Genomic DNA, 6000 nt, shown 5'->3' with positions numbered 1-6000 from the left:
AATGAAAAATCTGAAAGAGAAATTAAGGAAACATTACCATTTACCATTGCAAAAAGAATAAAATACCTAGGTATAAACCTACCCAAGGAGACAAAAGACCTGTATGCAGAAAACCATAAGAAACTGATGAAAGAAATTAAAGATGATACAAACAGTTGGAGAGATATACCATGTTCTTAGATTGTAAGAATCAACGTTGTGAAAATGACTATACTACCCAAAGCGATCTACAGATTCAATGCAATCCCTATCAAACTACCAACGGAATTGTTCACAGACCTAGAACAAAAAATTTCACAATTTGTATGGAAACACAAAAGACCATGAATAGCCAAATCAATCTTGAGAAAGAAAAGTGGAGCTGGAGGAATCAGGCTCCTTGACTTCAGACTATACTACAAAGCTACAGTAATCAGGACAGTATGGTACTGGCACAAAAACAGAAATATAGATCAATGGAACAGGATAGAAAGCCCAGAGATAAACCCACGCACATATGGTCACCTTATCTTTGATAAAGAGGAGAGAAAGACAGCTTCTTCCATAAGTGGTGCCGGGAAAACTGGACAGCTACATGTAAAAGGATGAAATTAGAACATTCACTAACACCATGCACAAAAATAAACTCAAAATAGATTTAAAACCTAAATGTAAGGCTAGACAGTATAAAACTCTTAGAGGAAAACATAGGGAGAACACTCTATGACATAAATCACAGCAAGATCCTTTTTGACCCACCTCCTAGAGAAGTGGAAATAAAAACAAAAATAAACAAATGGGACCTAAGGAAACTTAAAAGCTTTTGCACAGCAAAAGAAACCATAAAGACAAAAAGACAACCCTCAATGGGAGAAGATATTTGCAAATGAAGCAACTGACAAAGGATTAATCTCCAAAATATCTCCAAGCAGCTCATGCAGCTCAATATCACAAAAACAACCCAATCCAAAAATGGGCAGAAGACCTAAATAGACATTTCTCCAAAGAAGATATACAGATTGCCAACAAACACATGAAAGAATGCTCAACATCACTAATTATTAGAGAAAGGCAAATCAAAACTACAATGAAGTATCACCTCACAGCAGTCAGAATGGCCATCATCAAAAAATCTACAAACAGTAAATGCTGGAGAGGGTGTGGAAGAAAGGGAACCCTCTTGCACTGTTGGTGGGAATATAAATTGACACAGCCACTATGGAGAACAGTACGGAGGTTCCTCAAAAAACTAAAAATAGAACTACCATATGACCCAGCAATCCCACTACTGGGCATATACCCTGAGAAAACCATAATTCAAAAAGAGTCATGTACCATAATGTTCAATGCAGCTCTATTTACAATAGCCAGGACATGAAAGCAACCTAAGTGTCCATCAACAGATGAATGGATAAAGAAGATGTGGCACATATATACAATGGAATATTAGCCATAAAAGAAAGAAAATTGAGTTATTTGTAGGGAGGTGGATGGACCTAGAGTCTGTCCTACAGAGTGAAGTAAGTCAGAAAGGGAAAAACAAACACCGTATGCTAACATATATGTATGGAATAAAACAAAATGGTTTTGAAGAACCTAGGGGCAGGACAGGAATAAAGACGCAGATGTAGAGAATGGACTTGAGGACGTGGGGAGGGGGAAGGGTAAGATGGGACGAAGTGAGAGAGTGGCATGGACATATATACACTACCAAATATAAAATAGATAGCTAGTGGGAAGCTGCTGCATCGCACAGGGAGATCAACTCAGTGTTCATGTCCACCTAGAGGGGTGGGATAGGGAGGGTGGGAGGGAGATGCAAGGAGGAGATATGGGGATATAGGTATATGTATAGCCGATTCACTTTGTTATACAGCAGAAACTTACACATCATTGTAAAGTAATTATACTCTAATAAAGATGTAAAAAAAAATGTAGTCACCAAGTCAAGATAAATTAAAATTGTAACCTCAGTAGATTGTCTCCTAGGAAATTTCTTACTGCTGTCAATTTTTGCCTCTGTCGAGATTTTATAGTCTATGTCATTATTTTTTGTTGTCTTAAGACATGTTGTATATCAATAAACTAATACCAGAATGTAGAAATTGTTTTCAAATGGTAAGAAGATAGTGCCACACAGTGGACAACAGCAGGAAGTTCTGAAACTTACATTGCCCAAAGCACTGAGGTATTTGAATAAAAAGTGTTTGAAAAGATTATTTCTATAGACTCTTGGGCAAGTGTGGCATTTTTAACATACCAAACTACTTTTATTCCTCCCTACAACCCTACAGAAAGGATTTTTTTAAAGTTATAAACTCAGAGACATTAGGAGAATGGGAGAAGAGACAATAGCTATAAAAATGTAGATTCTGGAAGGCAGAAATATGAGTGGTAAGTGATTAAACAGACACAAAAAAGAGTCTAAGCAATGGTGGGGAAGGATAATATCCAACCTGATATACACTACAGAATCCCCAAAGACTCTGGTGTCAGTGGTATCAGACATCTCTTGAATAGGGGTTTAAATAGGGAGCGTGGCTTTCCGTCCAAGAAGTGGTCAGGTCTTCACATCTGGTCCATCCTCCCCAATTGCAGTAGAAGACTGGAAACTTATACTCCGGTGTGAGTAAAACAGTCTCTAGACTGATGGATGCTAAGCGCATTTGAGGGTGGATCACCATACTGAAAACAGTGGGATGACCTGAATGTGTGCATAAAAGATAATGAGATCACCTAACCATCTTTCCCTACTTAGCTTCCAGAATAGTAGCATAGGGTGTCCTACCGTCTCAATTTTCCTGGAACTGTAGGTGTTCCCAGAATGGAGACTTGCAGTTTTAAAACTGGGACAGTCTTGATCAAACGAGGATGAGTTAGTCACCCTAGTCTCAAAACATTGGCAGTTAGACCCTTCTGTGCAGGAGACTGGGAGAATCTTCTCTGGGGAATCTGACCAGCCCCAGGGGAACAATCTGAATGTGTGAATGGCAGAGGTTCTAAAACTAAGTGGTCCAGCCAGATCAACCTTGTAGAGATTCTCATTGAAGAAGCTCCATCTGGGTGCGTGGAGGTTCCAGTAGTGTTTTTAGATCCTCTCTCTCAAAAATAAGCAGACAACTAAGAATTACTAGGCAATTCAAGGAAAGACTCACACAAAAGACAGATACTAAAACATTCAAACAGGATAAACAACTTGAGAGGTAAGAATGTGATTCAAGTTGGGATGATCAGAGACTTTCTCTTAGATTTCAAAAAGTGGATCTGGGAGGGAGAATCCTCTCTTCCTCACTAGTCATGGTGGTTTTAGAATGTGTCTGGAGCTCCTGGAAGACCTGTTCTCTTCTGTAAAGGGAAGACCACAGTTGGCCACATGGAGATGCATTAATGGGAAATGGACTCAGTCTAGAGTCCCCATGGCTTTTCATGCCAAGATCCATTACCTCTAAAACGATTTGTGTTTTCCAAAGTTTGGTTGTGTGAGCCAAAAAATGCCAACACTTTTTCAAAAAGGCATAAGTTTGAACAGATTTTTGTCATTTGAAATCAACTTGTCCTGGTATGCCTCATGAATGACATTGCCTCTTCTACATGTCTGCCTTTTAAATCCATACTCTATATCCAGAAAGTTTTTAAGTCAGCTTTTTCCCCTGTTTAAAATAGGGATTGCCCAACTCATAGAGGTAAAAATACATGAGATTTCAATGAGCATTGGGTGCTTTCAGCAGACCCAACACACACTAAGTTTTCTTGACCTCTCACAATGGCATCCTCCCCAAAATAAGATCTAGATGAATATGTCTGAAATACAAATATCTGGGCATAAAGCAAAGATGAAGAAAAGAAAGAAAAATCCTGTGCATTCACTAGCAGCAGTAGCCTTCCACGCAGCAGGGAGGAAAAAGACTGTATCCATTAGCGCTGTGTTCGATATCAAGTAACAGAACACCCAATTAACAGTGGCTTAATTAAACAGGGTTGTTGGTGTTTTTATGTTTCTCTTGGCCTTTTCATTATGATGGCCATAGGGTTGTTGCAGTCCCAGCCATCATGTCATTCCAGCGAGAAATAAGGGAATAAGGTCAAAGGATATATTTGCCTCTTTATAGCAGAAAAGCAAAAGCTCTCCCAGAAGCCTCTACAACAGATTAGATTTCTCCTTATGTCTCATTGGCCAGAATAGGGTCCAAAGGTTACATCTAGCTGAAAGGAAGGCTGAAAAGGTAGGGAACGGGATTATCATAAATGACTAGGAACCATCATGATCCATTACCTAGGGCTAGACACATATGCCTACCACCCCACCCCAGTTAAGGCTCTATTGACCAAGAGGGATAGGCAAAAAGATGCTGTGTGGGAAAGTATGCCCGGCACAGGAACCAAAGTAAGCAGGTTACAATGTTAAAAATACAGCTGAAACTGGAACTCTCACACATTGCTGATGGGACTCCAAAAAGGTACAGTCACTTTGAACAATAGTTTGGCAGTTTTTTACACATCTAAATGGATTTCACAGATGTGATTAGGGATCTTGAGATGGGGGGAGATTAGCCTGGATTATCCAGATGGGCCCGATGTAATCGTAAGCATCCTTACAAGAGGGAGGCAGGAGAATTAAAGAAAAGGAAGTCAGATGAAGGAAGCAGAGGTTGCAGTGATGCACTTTGAAGATGAGGGAAGGGTCCATGAGCCCAGGAACGTGGGCGGCCTCTAGAAGTTGGAAAAGAAAATGATTCTCTTCTAGAGCCTCTAGTAGGGATGCAGTGGTACCAACACCTTGCTGTTAGACTTCTGACCATGTACTTCAAGAGTCAACCATGTAAATATAAAAAGTAGCTCCTGTCCTATGACTAGTTGGGGAAGGCAGACTAAGCTTTTAAGAACTATTTAAATAACTAATTATAATCATCTGAATTATTTGCTTAGGACAAGTTTCTTTTCATGTCTAAGAACGAAGTACCCAATTTATATTCCCGAATCTGAGTATAAAAGCGGGCTGGTGTCTTTAGAGTATGTCAATGAACATAGAACACAAGAGACAGAACCCTTTAAAAAGACAGCTTTGACCCATACAAATATCCCACGGGGTCATGATGTCCTAGAGTAGGGTGTCTGTCTCCAGAGATGTACTTTCCTCTCTTTACAGCTTTCCTTATAGACAGGGACTGGGTACCAGGTCCAAAGAGTGTTGTCAGCAACTTGGCAACAGGCTGGCAGTGCTGACTTTGTTCCCTTGCTGACCTGGGAAAGGGGTCCAGTCCTTGCTCTCTGGCTGCTTCTTTCAGTGGGACCCAAATCACGTTTGTGAAAGTCTAGCAGCAATTCATCAAGGGCAGACCCTGAAGGCCTCTAATCCATACCCAGCATCATTACCATCATTTGGTGAGTGTCGGCAAGAGCTTGGGATTTAGCAACAAATCTTTCCTATGTTGTCTATGGCTGTAATGCAGGAAATAAACTTTGGTTCTGTCCCCTTCATTTAAAGATCAGAGGCGACGGCTCATTGGTGTTGCAGGAATTACTTTTTGTCATCCAGGGATACAATCTGAGCCAGACGCTGTGTGGCTATGGGGCACTGAACAACACTGTAGTTTCTCAAGCTGGCAGGGATAAGCTGGGTTTTCATTCATTCATTTTCCAGCCCAACCCTTGCCACTTATAATTTGGATGCTGGAATTTGAGGCATTCAGATAATATGATCATAACCTACATTTACAGAGTACCTTCTATTATTGTCCACATTTGATCCTCAAAATAGTTCTGGACAACAGGAGGGGCAGGAATGCATGTTGCCATTTGAGAGATGGGGAAATTTAATACATAAAGTAGTTGTACCTTTAAAAGTCTTAATCAGTACCAGGACCAAAACCCCGGGTCTCCTGACTTCCAGACCATATCCACCACTTCTGTCCATGGTGATCAAGTAATAAACAGAAGTAAATACCTGGGTGACGCTAAACGTCAGACCTGTGGCCTGGCTGTTCTCTGGTGCCCCCAGCTGGAGGCCTCTCAGTATCAGGA

This window comes from Neophocaena asiaeorientalis, unplaced genomic scaffold, assembly GCF_003031525.2.
Source record: "Neophocaena asiaeorientalis asiaeorientalis breed wild unplaced genomic scaffold, Neophocaena_asiaeorientalis_V1.1 scaffold114, whole genome shotgun sequence".
Classification (NCBI taxonomy): Eukaryota; Metazoa; Chordata; class Mammalia; order Artiodactyla; family Phocoenidae; genus Neophocaena; species Neophocaena asiaeorientalis.
Note: the sequence above shows the minus strand (reverse complement) of the source record.